The following is an 18,632-nucleotide window of genomic DNA, read 5'->3' as shown; positions in this document are numbered from 1 at the left end:
CCCTGTTAACCCACATCACCAACATCTTTACGACTTAGTCTTCATTGTTCATATATCCCAAGCAGACGACAAATGACTCAGTTTCTATCAACATACGTGTGTGTTTTTGCATAGAGAGAAAAATATTTCATTTGTCTATAGCAGTATTGTAAAAAAATACACAATTAAGATAATAAACCTGAAGTTCCTGAGATAGTGAAGGTACATTAGCTTTTGTAGATTTACAAATAAAAGAAATCATACTATTCCATGAGTTAAAATTAGTGGGAGAACGGGACAAGTGGTTTCTATCAAACTTCTAGAAAGTAATGATCATCTCAAAAATCATATTGTTGCCTCAGGATTTTTCGCCTCAATGTGAAGTGGCACCCCCTTTCTCCACAGAAAAGCCCTCTTCACCATGGCTGATATTAGGACTGTCAGCAAAAGAGTCCATTGTAGATAAATTTCCTATTTCCATGTCACCCTGTTTACTTGGCCACTGGTAGAGAAGATACCAGCACTCCAGGTGCTGGACACCCCCTTACTAGTTTTTCACAAACGTATCCAGTATAGTACTTTAAAGAAATGTACAAACAAGGCCTCTGGCCTTGAGCTGGGCTTCACAGAGATGTCTACATTTTAAAGAAAGTTACAAATGGGTTCTAAGGTAACAGCTGGCAGGGGGAGGATAGAAAGGGGAGAAGAAGCTCTCCCCTTCTCAGGTGTTGTCCTTGAAGAGTTAACTTGCCCTGAACAGTGAAAGAAAAAGCTGCTTTTATGTGAACTTCTGCAGACTGTGAACTTCTGAGCCCCTTCCCTTACATGCTGGGTGTAAAACTCTGAAACTCCCTGAACTCAGGGTTCAGGGGATTGATTGATTACAGCAAAGCCTGTACCCTCTGAACCTGGCTGTGGCCAAATAAAACTGTTTCCTGCTATCTTTGGTGCCTTGCCTCATTTGTCCCTACAACATATGATGCTGTGTGAATGCTTTTAGTAGCAAATAGCTGAGGATTTGTAAATTTTATATTTTTTCTCTTTTATGTATGATGGTCAAAATTGATTGCCAATTAATCTTTTGGAAATAAGATCTATTTCTGAAAGAAAGATAAGCTAGTCCAAGCTTGAGTATGGCTGACTTAATTAAAACTCAATTAAAATTGTTATTTTGTAACTAATGGCTTGAAAATGTCAATGTCATGAGTCATTAATTATGGATTAGTGTAAAAAGAGTAGGTGCTGTTGACTGGAATGTCACAATGAGCCTCAGGGTGCTTTTTGTAAAAAAAAATATATATTTATCTAAAGTATATTTGTCAGATTATGGTATGACATTAGAGTAGATTAAAAATGACAAATATAATGTCACTAATGAAAGGTTTTCCATTAACACAAAACAAAACAAAACAAAAATACAGAAATGGTTTATAGGTTTTTTAAAGGATTAGGGTATTTTTATCAGGATATATATATATATATATATATATATATATATATATATATATATATATATATATATATATATATATCCTGAATAGTTCATTTACCAGATTTTTACAAATAGTTCCAGAATAAAATCTGAGATCTCAAATACTTAGAAATCTCTTATGTTCCTTATATATATGAAGTTAATGATTGTTTTTATATTTGGGATAACACTATTTATGTTTTGTGAAATGATAGTCTACTCTGCCCTCTTATGACAAAACTTCCAAAAATTCTGTTCTCTTCTAAAATTGTTTTCCTTTTCTTCCTATTTTAAATATATTTGAACTTTGATGTTTCTTTTACAAGCCCTCCTCCTTCAAACTCTCTTGTCTAAAGAATCACACACTTTGATTTAAAAATTTTGCTCTTTTGCCTAACAGAGAATTTTTGCTCTTTTCCTCAATAAATTATAAATTCTTCAAGGATTGTATATGAACCATTCAGTTGCTAATCCCCTCAATGCTTTGTATACACTATACAAAATGCATAGCTAACAAATGGCCATTGGAGTACATAAAATATCTAACACTGATGAATTAAAATATTTTATTTAAATTCATATTAAGGAGTATGTTCAATATAACCATGTTTCTGTGAAAAGGTCAAAGTTCAATATCCACTTGTTTTTGCAAGGGAAAATAACACTTTCTGCTTTAGTGGATCTTTTTGTACTGAAGAATATTCAGTTATTTAAAGTCTAAAGTCTAAATATGGATATAAAGTATAAATATAGCTTTAGACTTTAAATAAGTCATGGACTCTCCTTGATGTAAAATAGATCATGTTTTTTCAATAATATTCCATTTCTTTGTCTTCAGTTTGGGATTTTCCTGTTTTTGTTTTGAGGATTAAGTTAATTTAACTGTTGACTTCTGCTTGATGCATTTGTACTGAGATGTTTTTTAAGGCAGGCACATAGCTGTATGAGATAGATGGTCGAGCTTCTCCAGAAATCTCAGCTGGGTACATTCACTTGACAAATCTTTGTGCTAATAAACAGGCAATTCAGGGAAGCACAGTGTGAAGCAAATTCCAAAAGTTGTCTTTCCAGGTAAGAGCTTATACCCCTTGGCAAAGTCATCACCTAGAATCCTCAGATACTTCAAATGCAAATAGCCTACTTGAGACAAGGGTGCACCTGTTGTTCTGCCTTGATTATGTCCTCAGGCTTCAATTTCAAGTAAATGAGAGAACAGAAGGAAGATGTTCTTTTGATGAGCTCTGCCCTTAGGGTAATAAAGACCAAGGAAGGATGCTGGTTGGTATCCATTCATAATGGTTTCCTTGTCATAGGTAATTACAAACCATTTGCTGTCATTTTGTGAGGTGTGTAAGGGATAACTTCTGCTATGCTCCTTGCCTGTCCATAGTTGTTAGCAGTGACAGAGAACTCAAAGAGAGTTCATTTATTGTCTCTGGGAAAAGCAGGGAAGAAAATATCTAGGAAGAAATTGTCACATACACATATGGTTCTTGAAGGAAATAGTGCACCAAAGAAGGGCGGACAGGATGGCTACCAAGAGGGAGTAGGTTCTAGCCCACAGATACTTCAGGCCTACACCACACAGAAAATCATCAGGAGATACTAACTTAAAGATATCCATTGATGACCTAATTCATGCAAAGAACAAGAGAGGGATCCATCAATGATAAACTGTTATGCTCAAATTCGGGTCCCCCAAAGACCACCAGAGACCCAAGATCGATGCAAGCAGCAAATAGGTGTTTATTGTGAGCTAGCTCGGTCCTCTGCAGGCACACACAGAAACTGGTGACTCTGAGAGGCCCCGAGCCCAGGGTTTGCAGTATTTTTATACGTTCTTTCGAGAGGGCAGGGACTTTACATACATCATAGCCTCTTTTAGCAAATCATCACACACTGCAGGAAAATCAAATAACAACTCTAAAACATGATTAGCACATTCACTGGTGGGAACAAGTTGGGTAAGGGTGATTGGTCAGTACAAAAGTGGTGTTCATTTGAACTGACTGGTTTGAGCCAAGAGGGGTGTACGTGCTGAACTACATGGTTTCCCAACTTGTTATCAACCACCATAAACCATTGGGAGGGTTATCTGGCATCCCAGGTATTTCCCTGTCTCATGCTGATTGGTGGCTGCTAGGGGGCTGCTATGGATCCACACCTAGCCTGACTGAGTCAGGGACACCTGGCGCAGCAGATCTCTCCTGTTATTTGTAGATAAACAACTTAGAAGGGTGGAAATGTGCCTAGGAGTGCTCTGTGGGTTTTTCCAAGGACTAAGGTCATGTCCCTTCCTTGGACAGGCTTTGCTCTGAGGTAGAGGCTGGTTTTTCAAAATGGTACATATGTCATTCACATTATTTAGTATTCAATACTATTCATCAGTAATTTTGCCTGTCCTTGGATAACTCTCACATATCTCTGAGTTTATCATCCATTTACCTACTCTTTAAAGCATATTTGACTTGTTTCTGAATCCAAACCAAAAGAAGAATTTAATTAATGTATTGTGGTATAAACTAATTTAGTTTTTGTCTTCCCCATTTCAGATGTATTGACATCTTGCTTTATTTCCAATTTATCTGCACTTTCTTTATCTCATTCACAGGAGATGAAGTGCTCCTTCCCTCAATCAAAGCTAATCTTTTCACATTTACATTTGATCTCATCCCTTTTCTGGCCAACAGATACTTTACTCTGTCAATCTCTCCTCCTTTTCATTTATTCTTGACCTCTAACTCCACCAGTCATCTCTTTCATTCTGGCTCTAAAGAATGCTATCTTCCTTTCCTACATCCCTCTCCCAGTAAAATCACTGTTTTTAATCATATAAACCCTTACTGTAGAGCCTTCAATTTTTTCATTTTTACTTGATTCATGAACACACTATAGTTCATTTTAATCCGCAAAATTCTAGTTAAACAACATATAGACATCAATAGTGATTCCATATTGTCAAATCCAATCAGAGCATTTATTCAATGTTACTGGGCCTCTCTATTGTATACTGTTTGTTAAGCACACCTTTCTAGAATTCATTGCACTCACATTCTGTTATATTATTCATATACATTTCACTTGTGCCTTCCCACTCTGTGTATTCTGCCATTTGCTTAAATGTTGAGGTTGCCCACAGTTCTGTTCCAATTTTACTGCTGTATTCTATCTATGCGTTATCTCCTCTATTCCTGGTTTTACACATGAATCATGAATGGCTTTAATGGTTCCCAAATCCACATCTTTCATGAAAACGTCTTTCCTAACTTTCATATTAATACATCCACATATAATTGGGTATATCCACTCAGAGTTTCTCTGTCCTCCACTTTTGACCTATTTTTTCAACCCTTGACTTATTTCACTTGAGTGTATTTTTATTGGGTTTCTAGACCATGAATGATCTGACTTTGAGTAGTCCTAACAAACCAGGTTCCATCACTTACCCCAGAAACTAATAGTGAAAGGCATAAAAGGAATTGATTCAATACAGCTATTTCAAGAAACAATGGGGATCAAGTGTTCTCAGCCCCATCTAGCAGGTACTGACATGAGCTTCAGGTTTGAATAGGGTAAGAATTGGGGGATAGGATGAGAGGTATGTATTCATAGCAGTCTTGGTCAAACTGGTCTCTTTGATAATTTATCTCCAGTTTGGGTCTGCAAGATGGCTCTGGAGAAGTCATTAGTGCTTGAGGGCCATGAGGGCCATATGAGTTCCCATCTTGAGATGATTGCTCCTACTTAGATGGGCACCTCATCCCCATCATGGAATAATTGCTCCTGCTTTTTTTTTCGTGTGAGTGTGGTAGAGTCTCATTAGGAGTGATCTGCCTGAAGTCTTGATTACTGGCAGGTGTAGGACAATTACTAGAGATTTCCAAGCACTGATTCACGGGCCTGGAACAGGACATTGTAGAAGCTGGCAGTTGAAAGTGTAATTATGATATCCTTGAAAATACTTTAGTTACTCTTACTTTGGTGATTTTTGCCTTAAAGGGGACAAGAGAAGTTAGGTAAATCCAGGACTAATTATTCTTAGATTACCAGTTTTTAGACAGTCACTTTTTTAGAGATTAAAATTTCTATTAAAATTTCTATTTCTAACTCTAACAGGAATCCAGCTCAAAGTTTGAAGAAGAAAAGAGGCAGAAACAAAATGTATAACTTTGTTCCAACTTTTAGCTACACACTAGGCATCTAGGCACAAATGAAAAGTAAATGCTTTCAGCAAAAGTAGTTTCTGAGTCCCTATAGTATCACCTAGATAGTCAAGAAAGACATTTTGGTGTCCTGTATAAGCACTCTGTCCACCTTCATTATCTGGCTAATTCATATCCACTGTGGCCCAAAATGTATCTCTGTTTAGGAATAATCCCTTTTAGACAACTTTCCAGTAAATATCAGATTAAACTAAGTGGCTTCCTCTATTCTCCCTTTGTGCATTTAATATTGCTTTTACTTCAACAAATAATACCTTTTTCTTATATGTCTACCTGTCTCATAAGAGTGTTTTTCAGGAAAAAAAACAGCATTGACTTGTTATCTTCATACCCAGCAGTGACTAAAATACCTTTAATGATCACAAATATTTATCAAATTTACTTGGATTTATTCCATATAAATTATGTAAGATTTCCATGTTTTTTTTCATTCTGAAAGAAAAATAAAAGTTTCTTGTCAAATTAAATAAATTGTTGATATTTGTTTATATTTTTTTAGAATCTTCATGTTTTAAGGGGATTTTCTTGCCAATAATGACCAGAAATTGTATTTTGACTCAGTATATGTATTCCCTTCAATTAGTGATCATAAAATTTATGTTGAAACTTTTCATGCTGTTATTACTTTCCTTAGCTTAAATGTGTTTAATATCACTTACTTGCATTAATCTGAAAATTACAAATATAATGACATCTGTGAGAGTCAATTCCAACATACTAATGGTTCAGAAATCGATTTTTTTTAATTTTTTCTGAAGAAATGTGGTAAATTTTGGTTCATTAGAGATATTGGTCTGTAGTTTTCTTTCTTTGAAGTGTCTTTGTCTGGTTTAGGAATCAGGGTGATGTTGGCCTCGTAGAATTAATTTGGAAGTTCTCCCTCTTTTTCTATTTCCTGAAATAGCTTGAAAAGTATTGGTATTAGTTCCTCTTTAAAGGTTTTGTAAAACTCTGCTGTATACCCATCCGGTCCTAAGCTTTTCTTAGTTGGTAGTCTTTTGATGATTTCTTCTATTTCCTCAATTGATATTGGTCTGTTTAGGTTGTCAATAACCTCCTGACTCAATCTGGGCAGATCATATGACTTAAGAAATTTATCGATGCCTTCACTATCTTCTATTTTATTGGAGTATTAGGATTCAAAATAATTTCTGATAATCTTCTGTATTTCTGAAGTGTCTGTTTTGATATTGCCTTTTTCATCCCGTATGCTAGTAATTTGAGTTCTCTCTCTTCTTCTCTCCGTTAGCGTGGCTAAGGGTCTGTCGATTTTATTTATTTTTTCAAAGAACCAACTTTTAGTTTTGTCAATTTTTTCAATTGTTTCTTTTGTTTAGATTTCATTAATTTCAGCTCTGATTTTAATTATTTCTTGCCTTCTACTTCTTTTGCTGTTGTTTTGCTCTTTTTTTTCTAGGATTTTGAGATGAAGTATTAGATCATTTATTTGTTGTTTTTTTCTTTTTTTAAGGAATGAACTCCAAGCAATAAATTTTTCTCTTAGAACTGCTTTCAATGTGTCCCATAGATTCTGATATGTTGTGTCTGTGTTTTCATTTATCTCTAAGATTTTTTTTAATTTCCTCCTTGATGTCTTCTATAACCCATTGATCATTCAGTAACCTATTGTTCATTCTCCAAGTGATACAAAAATCCTCAATAAAATTCTGGCGAACCGGATACAAAAACATATCAAAAAAATTGTGCACCATGAGCAGGTAGGATTTATCCCTGGGATGCAAGGTTGGTTCAATATATGGAAATCAATAAATTTTATTCACCACATCAATAGGCTTAAAAATAAGAACCATATGATCATCTCGATAGATGCAGAAAAAGCATTCGACAAAGTACAGCATCCCTTTATGTTCAAAACTCTAGAAAAACTAGGGATAACAGGAACATACATCAATATTGTAAAAGCAATCTATGCTAAGCCTCAGACTAGCATCATTCTGAATGGAGAAAAACTGAAGGCATTCCCTCTAAAATCTGGAACAAGACAGGGATGCCCTCTCTCACCACTTCTGTTCAACATATATCTCGAATCACTGGCCAGAGCAATTAGACAGACGAAAGAAATTAAAGGCATAAAAATAGGAAAAGAAGAACTCAAATTATCACTATTTTCAGATGACATGATTCTATACCTAGCAGATCCAAAGGGTCTACAAAGAAGCTATTAGAGCTAATAAATGAATTCAGCAAAGTGGCAGGATATGAAATCAACACGTATAAATCAAAGGCATTCCTGTATATCAGCGACAAATTCTCTGAAATGGAAATGAGGACAACCACTCCATTCACAATATCCTCAAAAAAAAAATACTTGGGAATCAACCTAACAAAAGAGGTGAAAGACTTATACAATGAAAACTACAGAACCCTAAAGAGAGAAATAGAAGAAGATCTAAGAAGATGTAAAAATATACCCTGTTCATGGATAGGTAGAACTAACATCATCAATATGGCGATATTACCAAAAGTTCTCTATAGGTTTAATGCAATGCCAATCAAAATCCCAACGGCATTTCTTGTAGAAATAGAGAAAGCAATCATGAAATTCATATGGAAAAATAAAAGACCTAGAATAGCAAAAACAATGCTAAGCAGGAAGTGTGAATCAGGCGGTATAGCTATACCAGACTTCAAACTATACTACAGAGCAATAGTAACAAAAGCAGCATGGTACTGGTACCAAAACAGGCGGGTGGACCAATGGTACAGAATAGAGGACACAGAAACCAATCCACAATATTACAGCTATCTTATATTTGATAAAGGGGCTAAAAGCATGCAATGGAGGAAGTAGAGCATCTTCAACAAATGGTGTTGGGAAAACTGGAAATCCATATGCAACAAAATGAAACTGAATCCCTTTCTCTCGCCATGCACAAAAGTTAACTCAAAGTGGATCAAAGAACTTGATATCAAATCAGAGACATGTCGTCTGATAGAAGAAAAAGTTGGCTATGATCTACATACTGTGGGGTCGGGCTCCAAATTCCTCAATAGGACACCCATAGCACAAGAGTTAATAACTAGAATTAACAAATGGGACTTCCTCAAACTAAAAAAGTTTTTCTCAGCAAAAGAAACAATAAGAGAGGTAAATAGGGAGCCTATGTCCTGGGAACAAATCTTTACTCCTCACACTTCAGACAGAACCCTAATATCCAGAATATACAAAGAACTAAAAAAATTAGACAATAAGATAACAAATAACCCAATCAACAAATGGGCCAAGGACCTGAACATTTCTCAGAGGAGGACATACAATCAATCAACAAGTACATGAACAAATGCTCACCATCTCTAGCAGTCAGAGAAATTCAAATCAAAACCACCCTAAGATACCATCTCACTCCAGTAAGATTGGCAGCCATTAGGAAGTCAAACAACAACAAGTGCTGGCGAGGATGTGGGGAAAAGTGTTCACTTGTACATTGCTGGTGGGACTGCAAATTGGTGCAGCCAATTTGGAAAGCAGTATGGAGATTTCTTGGAAAGCTCGGAATGGAACCACCATTTGACCCAGCTATTGCCCTTCTCGGACTATTCCCTAAAGACCTAAAAAGAGCACACTATAGGGACACTGCTACATCCATGTTCATAGCAGCACAATTCACAATAGCAAGACTGTGGAACCAACCTAGATGACATTCAATAGACGAATGGATAAAAAAATGAGGCATTTATACATAATGGATTATTACTCTGCATTAAAAAATGACAAAATCATAGAATTTGGAGGGAAATGGATGGCATTAGAGCAGATAATGCTAAGTGAAGCTAGCCAATCCCTTAAAAACAAATGTCAAATGTCTTCTTTGATATAAGGAGAGTAACTAAGAACAGAGTAGGGATGAAGAGCATGAGAAGAAGATTAACATTAAACAGGGATGAGAGGTGGGAGGGAAAAAGAGAGAGAAGGGAAATTGCATGGAAATGGAAGGAGACCCTCAGGAGTATACAAAATTACATACAAGAGGAAGTGAGGGGAAAAGGGAAAAAATATAAGGGGGAGAAATGAATTACAGTAGAGGGGGTAGAGAGAGAAGAGGGGAGGGGAGGGGGGAGGGGGGAGAGTAGAAGATAGGAAAGGCAGCAGAATACAACAGACACTAGTATGGCAATATGTAAATCAATGGATGTGCAACTGATGTGATTCTGCAATCTGTATACAGGGTAAAAATGGGAGTTCATATCCCACTTGAATCAAAGTGTGAAATATGATATATCAAGAACTATGTAATGTTTTGAACAACCAACAATAAAAATTAATTAAAAAAAAAAGAAATGTGGTAAATTTTGATGAACCAAATTCATTGAAGTAATTGGTAAAAGAAATTTTGAGTATTTAGACTTTATTTAAATAAGACATGTTTTTCCATGAAAATACATAATTGGAACAAAGGGGAAAAAAGCTCATACAAAATATCTTCAGCAGATAATGGGCAACAGAAGGCAAATTTAATTTGACCCTCTAAACTCCTTTATTGTTTGTTTGGTTTTGTTCATTGTATTTGAAACTCTTTGGGTCTAATCCCACAAATGTCATTCATAGTTACATGTGATCATAATATTTAGATTTTTTATTTATTATAGGTAGTGTCAAAGCAAAAGTTGTACCAAAGTTAAGTAGGTGAGGAAGGCTTTAGTCAAGATGGTTGCATTAAGATAAAGAAGCCACATTTAAGTTAAACACAACTCCATGAAAAAAGAGTGGGAGGTGTTTTAAAGGTATGTTGATGTGTGCTATTGGCAAAGTACTGGAGGAGAAGTTGATCAATGGGAAATTTTGAGCACTTAGAACTCTTTCATGAGTTTATAAATGTTTTCCTCTGAAATTAAGCTAAGAATGTTTCCTGGTTGGAGCCCATCCAATTTAGGTCCCAGAGACTGGGAGATAAGGGCAGCATCTTTCTTGCTTATATTGCAAAGAACGGCTCCCTGTTCCATCAGAAAGAAAACCCTCCCTTGTAAACTGGCAAGAGACTTTTAAAAAGATTTATATATATTTCAAAGGAGTCCCCAAAGAATTTGTAATTACATGTTTGCTGAAGAAAATTCTCCAAGAAAACAGACATTTGAACCAAGAGTCAGCAAGAATCCTGCCTGAGTTTAATCAAGCTAAGGGAAACATTAGGTCTTCTTAGTCAAGGAGCCTATAAAGAATATCCAAATTCACTGGAAACTTGTTAAATGGAAGAATACGCCTGTGGCTTCATTTTTTTATTTTTCAAATTTGAGCCAGTGTAACAGAACTCAAAATGTTAGTTCAGAGAAAAGCAACATAATGAATAAATTTATGTTAATGAAGAAATGACAGCCTAACATGTCAGTTGAGTTTTCAGATTAAAAAAAAATGTATATATATGTGACACCTAATGAATGTGACAAAGTAAAACCAAAAAAAAGAAATTTTTGGAGAAAAGCATAGAAAAGTAAAACCAAAAAAAAGAAATTTTTGGAGAAAAGCATAGATTTTACTATGTATATTTATGTATGTTCAGGATGTTCAGTAGACAACGTTTAAAATTTTATATGTCCTTTAGCAAAGTATTGTACATTTAAAAAATGTTCTGTTAGTTTTGTTTTTGATTTCAGCTTGGTCTTTTATTTTATGCTACAAAATATGCTGCCATTTTTTTTCATTTTCTATTTTTGTATTAACTATATATAGCACAGTGTTAAATTGAAGTATTACTATGATTGTTTTTATAACTTTAGTATTTCCTTAAATTTACACCATGTCATAGTTGATGAAGCATAGTGGCATATTATGATAAATTTGCATTATTTCTAATATAAAGTTAATAAACAAAAAGTGAAGTATAACATTTTAGTTTATTATTTATGTTACCTTATCTCCTTATATTTCCTGTTTGTTGTTATTTTTAGATCGTGGAATCATATTGCTGTCAGTTATTCTGTTAATTTCTTTTCACTAGTGTAGAGGAAAAGCACCTGGATCAAGAGTTTAAAAACTAATTTTATTATGCAAATAGCTATATAGTATGTGCATGCATTGCCTGTTATTTGGATAGTATCTGTCAAGAATATTATGATTTCATTATGCATTACACAGGGAGATTCAGAGTACATTATTTTAAAGGTTGATTCTTAGTAGATTCATGATGAGGTACATAAATTGACAACATTGCAGTATTTAAAAAATGCTAATATTGGCATTTAGCATGGTAAATCCATTTTAAAAGCATAATAAATAAGATAAAGCAATCTGTATATTTCTAATGTGCAGAAAACATACATACAAAAGTATACTTAACATTTATTAGACCTACTGAGAGAGTTAGGTTCTTACAAAGGCATCTTGAAGAACAAACTACATATTCCAGTTAAATCTGTTGGAGGAATAGATGGACTTGTTGGAATCTGTGTTATTGCAGATGGCCCATAGTCGAAAATTCAATATTATGATTGGCTCCATATATTTTAGATATTGACTCACCAAGGAGAGTGGGTGGTTTCCCAGCCATCTTGGATTTTCAAATGTCCTAACAATTTGTCCTGAATTGTATATGAATTTAATAATATATTTAAAAACCCTGTAGAAAATTAAATTATAATTCTTTATTTTAAAATTCCTTATGCTTGACACTGCCATATTGGGCCTTCTATTTTCATCTTCAGATACTTGTAATTATTTTATGCTTACTTTCATATATTTTCTTGGGTGCTATATAATCTTTAGGATTGTTTTAGCCCATACCTTTCTCTAGGAAAGTTGCTGTCTATGAAATATGTTCATATTTTAAACACTCATTCAATTCCTGTACATTAATCATAAGTTTTCTCTATTAGACTCATCCCCAAAAATGTGCTCAAGTACCTTCTGTAGTAGTACTATCCATTATGGTATCCACTAGAGTTATGTGACCATTTAGATTTAGATTTCATTAATAAAATTAATGGAGTTTAAATTAGTTTCTCAACTGTATTAATCCCATTTCAAGTCCTCAAGAATCATTGGTAGCTATTGATTAAGTTTGTACATTATGCATGAGAATATTTCCTTTGTTGCAGAAAGTTTTCTTAAACAGCCCTTATATTTTTCTTATAAATAATGCAACATAGTTTTCAAGTCTGCCTAATTTCCCCCACAGTGCTACTGACTAGCAAAGTATTCCAGATCTTCTTATACTAAATGTACTTTTTGAGAGATGCCCAATTTTCAATTTTAGGGTTTTCCTTCATTAACATTGCAATGTGAGAGAAAGGTGTCAGTTTAATTCATTATTACAGTGAAGATAATTCTTTGGAACTTCTAATTTTTTTTAATATATAAATTTACCTAGATTCTTAGATGTGGCCTTAAAATATGGTTGTGCTCCTTAAAATATCTGCATAATTCTTAGTATCTATTTTGAGCTTATCAGTGAAAGATGTAAAGTATGTAAGCAGAATGAGTTTAATTTGTGCCTCAAAGTTTTTTTTTTACTATTCTTAGCTATATTGTCACCAAACAGCCTGCAGATGACATTTTTAAGACAGATCACTTACAGATAAAAAAATGTATGATAGACTTCCTCTTCCAGTTTTCTAGTGCTTCTGATTTGGCATTAGATCTCAAAAGGTTTCTAAGATCTATAGACCAGGTAAATAAACATGCTAAGCCTAAACTAGTACATTATATTGAATCTTCAGTAAGGGAAAAAATGAATTGCTGTGAGAAATCCAAGCAGAATTTTAGAGAAGATCATTTTGTAATGCCTATTTATTTATTTGCTGGTGCAGTAGAAATTACATACTGTTCATCTTCTATACAATTTCCTTCCTTTTTGGACTTTGGAAAATTGTATATGCTCTATCATAAATAGCATTTGCAGGAAATCTGTGGAAGTAAACACAAATTAATAATGCAGTTTTTTTCTAGTAAAATATGTGAAATAAATGTTATATTTTTTAAAAAATTATATCAAATTATCCCACAGAATGTTTTGCCTTCAAACTGATATAGATGTTGCACTTTGTGACTACAGATCAGGGATTTTTGATATTAATTTCAATATTTAAATGAGTGGTTATATCAGTACAATCGTTATTTTTAAACTTAAAAATAATCACCTTCATCATTATGTTAAAGAAGACTGGTAATGTTAATGTTCATCATTTTGTTAAAGAAAACTGGTAATGTTAAAGGGTAAATTTATACAATGTTCATTGAAAAAATTATACTCATTGTTTTTCCACAAAAAAAACAACTTTCCACTCTGCTTTATTTCCTCTGGTTTTGATTAAACAATGTAAGAAATTAGAACAAAGAGGAAAAGGTTATATAGACTTTTATTGAAAGGTCATATTTCTGAAAACTAGTTCAATCTAATTTATAGCACCTTCATTATACAGAGAGTTAGGTGACTCTTTTTGTTGTATTATAAGCATATTATTTTCCTACCTTAGGGTTGATTGCCCTGTTCAGAATTTTTTTGAAACCAAACCAAGTTGGTACTGCTAGAAGAAAATTTTGATGTATCTCCCCTAACAAAAAAATACTTTAAAAATACAGTTTACTTTAAAATGCTAAATAGATTAATTTCTCCAGTTTTACAATGACCTTACCATTGTTTCAAAAAAAGTCTTATTGTCACAAATATATCATGGGACAGAAATAAGACAAGCACTAGTTTATGGTTAATATAAGAAAATATTTTAGAAATTAGCATTGTTAATATTTGCCCTAGGGCTTCAATGGTTTTTCATAAAGAATAATTTTAAATTAATAGCTAAGACATGCAGTTATATTTAGGGTATACTAAGTTAATTACTTGTTCTTAAGCTTCTAAATTTAAATTTAATAAAATTTTCATTTGTATCAGAACTAATATTTAGCATTAACAATTTTGTCTGAAAACATCTTGAATAAATTATATAATATAGCCATTGTTTTTATCATGCACATATGCATACATAGTTACAAATATAAACATATGTATGTATATGCAGCTAGATATGGTTCCTGATCCAACTTATGACATTTCAATTTGTGCTAAGTTTGTGAAAGTGTTAAATACATTCTAACTTATAATATTTTTGGCATATGTTGAATTTTTTTGTGATGTATCACATTTATACTTCAAGGAACAACTGTATATAATATATAATACATACATTTATGTTTCTGTGTGTATATGTAAAAATGATATGTGTGTGTATGTGCACCTACAAGCCAGAAGACTTTTACAGATGTTTGTAGTCAAAATATTAATAACCATATTTATTAGTTGTTACCTTCATCTGTTCTGTAAGTTGCAATAACACTGATGGGGGTTGTATCCCCTGCTTTCCATTTACAGGGAACTCAGCCACTTGTTGCCTGATTCACTCTATTTTAATCAAGAAAATCAATTTGTGACCACTTTCTTGCTGAGCTTTTCCAGAATTTCTGCAATGCATTTTGGAGTGTTTATCAGTGTTGTGAAGGTAATGATTGATGGTACTAGAGGTTGGAGGTGTGAAAGTCAGGTGTCAACTTTTTAGGAAACTTTTATATTATCCTCAGTCTCTGTAAATAGAAGTTCTATTTCTGTCACTCCCTGTGTTTTTTTTTTTGCAGATTGTTATAACTCATTTTTTTATTTCCTAAGTACAATATGTTTTTTAATATTCATGAGTTCAAAGAATATAGATGGATAAAAAAGTGTTCCCAAAGATCTGTATCTGTAACTTGGATCAGATTTTTAAAATCACATTTGTAGAAGTTACTTTGTAGGCTAGTATATTATTCAAGAATTTCCAGAGAAATAACTGAGAGTATGGTGGATAAGTAGATAAATGAATGAATGAATTTAGATAAATACATAAATGAATGGTAATATCAATACATTATTTCATATTTGAATAAATATCTATAATGACAGAATTAGGTAATATGATCATGGCATTTGAGAAATTCTATGATCTGCCTCTTCAATCTGGTCACCTGGAAAACCAGAGTGTATTTCTAGATCTAATCTGAAAATCCAAGAATCATGGGGGCCAATGGTACAAGTGATCTCCCCTCTACCATTCCCCCTTATTTTTTAAGGCAACTTTTCCTACAAGAAATATTACATCTTTCATTTCACAAGCTACAGTCATCTATAGAGTTTTTGGCAATGTTGCTTGAGCCAATAGAACTTGCCTTTCAAACAAAAGATGAAGTTGAACTTCATGGGCAGTAACTAGGAACATATGTGAAGAAGGAATCCAGGTAAATTGGCTATAGGTAATTCCTCAATGTGCCCTGAAAATGTCTCCTGAAAACTTTCCCTGGAGGTTTTAGTCATTTACATAGACACGGTATTTAAGAAATTGCATTGATTAAACCTCTACATATCAGTTTGACATTGATCTGATTGACTTTCCTACCTCACCACAACCTTAACACTTAATGAAGTGACAGTATTTCCTTATTGCCCCTGTGGATCAGTTCTCCAGAGATCTCCATCTAATTCTCAGGAGCATGTCCTCTGAAGATTATTTGATCAGTCCCCTTCCTCTTGAGTTTCAGGTCTTGTTTAGTCCTAAGCCAGAGATCTGAGAGAGAGGAGAGTGGCAGTGCTGAGATATTTATTTTCAAGTGTTGTAATTATCAATAAGAAAGCATTTCTTCACTGAAAGGGCATTTGTTGTTCTCCTCAATCAGCTCTTTTTTTTGCCTCTCTCTCTCTCTCTCTCTCTCTCTCTCTCTCTCTCTCTCTCTCTCTCTCTCTGATAATCTTGCAGATCTTGCTTGATTTTATTTAAGAAATTTGAATGTTATGTTATTTGTAGGTATTGTTATTATTGTCATTTTAAAAATTATGAAATCATTTTGAGGGGATTAAATGAGTTGCACAAATCATTTGTCATTTTAACAGCCTTCAAACCATAGCAATTTAAATAAAAGCTTTGTATAAGCAATTTATAAATACTTGTGCATCTGCATTTGGAGTGCATGCTTCTAAAGAGCAGGATTATTTTATTTCCTCCCTCCATTCCCGGCTACCTTCCATCCTTCCTTCCTCCATTCCTTCTTTCCTTTCTCCTTCCCTTCCTTTATTCCTTCCTTCCTTTTCTGAATCTTCAATTTTTCAGAGCATTGACAAAAATTCAATGGAAATTTATTGAAAACTCAATATGATGATAATATTGCCTAGCTTGCAGCATTGTCTATAAGTAAAGTTCAAATATGAAAATGTTAGCAAACAATGAGACACCATACATTTTAAAAGTATTTTATGCAACTTTAATGCTTTTATTTAGATAAAATGATATTTCCATAAAGTATATGCCTACATTATAATATGATTTAATATATTTTGACTTAGACTTACCTCTTTGATAGAGTGTTCTTCGTCCTTCTTTGGTCAGCACAAATTTTCAATATTATATCCAAAGAAAGGCTTTACTTTCAAATATCTGTACGTTTGCTGTACCTTTTTCTGTACACACAAATTTATAATTTTAGATTTAGTAAGAATCATCCTATATGGATAAATTTTTCATTAATGTTTTGTTAGTAGATATTTATTATGTTTTCAAAACCAGAAAGTACTTGTAGACTTAAAACAAGAACACAATAAATCATGAAACAATTCAACAATTTTACATGACTCTGACAATATTCTTTTTATTTAGTTTCCTTATCAGCTCCTATTTTTCTTCAATAATATCTCCATTAGCATTTCTATTAAATCTTAATTTTACTAACTAGTAATACCAATGTCTATTTAAATTTTGGATTTTATAAAATTATTTTTTTCCATTCAGTTTTTACAAAATTATTATACAGCTCACCATCAGATTTATCAAATTCTATGTTCATGAATATACAGCCTATCTGATGTTCTTTGACAGAAAAAATTATGAAAGAGGGAGAGAATGGGAGAGAGAGGGAGAGGGAGAGAGAGATCTCCCACACACAGAAAAAAAACTGAAAAGAATAAAACTTTTCTGCTCAGGAAATTATCATAGTTGTCTATATTTTCAAAGAACTTATGTAGGAAGATCATTTTATAATATCATATGTAGTATTGCTTTCATACTGTACACTGTTTTCCTCATATTTATTCCATTACATTGTACATAGGTTTGAGACAGTAAGATATCTATCATGATGTATGTTTTTTAAATTGTTGACACTAATCAAATGAAGTTAATATGAGCTATTTGATTATTAGTATCAGCAAACTTGTTGTAAAATAATTTGAGAATATAAATGTCTACCACATTGGGGTTGTGTTTGTGGTTCAGTGATAGAGTACTCGCCCAGCACGTGCAAGGCACTTGGTTTGATGCTCAGCACTACATATAAATAAATAAAATAAAGTTATTTTTTTTAAAATGTCAACCAAATGTACAGTTTCTAGCCTTGTGCATGAGACACAATACAATGTGTTATACCATTATTTTATACTTGTATTGAGTGATTAATAAAAAAGTTCCAAAAGAAATTTATTGTTATTATTTTCACTTCATAGAAAATGAACATGCTGAGATATTCCTATAATGATGATTTATTTTAATCATATTTTCAACTTTCATATCTCCTGTCCCATGGAGTACTGATTTCTGAAAAATAATTTATTTCTTTAATTTTATTTTATAATTGACTAAAATGTTTCTCTTATGTAAGGTGTTTGAATATACTTTTTGAAATTTTAAAAGCCTAAAATACAGGGAATATATGACTTAGCTTTACAAAGAATGAGGAAATCTTTTAATATAGCATTGAAAGAAAGATTTGGGCAATGCAGTCTGACAATAGTCAATTTCCCAGAACTTCAACTTTAATTTCTATAATAAGGAAACAATGTCCTAATATACACTGTCTGTGTTGATGATTATAATCAATAATAAAGGCATTGTGTATGTATGTGTGTGTGTGTGTGTGTGTGTGTGTGTGTGGTTTGTTACATGTATGACAACAAATAATTAGACAACAAATAATTAGAAATGTTAATTATCTGTGA

This window comes from Callospermophilus lateralis, unplaced genomic scaffold, assembly GCF_048772815.1.
Source record: "Callospermophilus lateralis isolate mCalLat2 unplaced genomic scaffold, mCalLat2.hap1 Scaffold_83, whole genome shotgun sequence".
In the NCBI taxonomy this organism is placed as follows: Eukaryota; Metazoa; Chordata; class Mammalia; order Rodentia; family Sciuridae; genus Callospermophilus; species Callospermophilus lateralis.
This window is presented reverse-complemented; position numbering follows the sequence as displayed.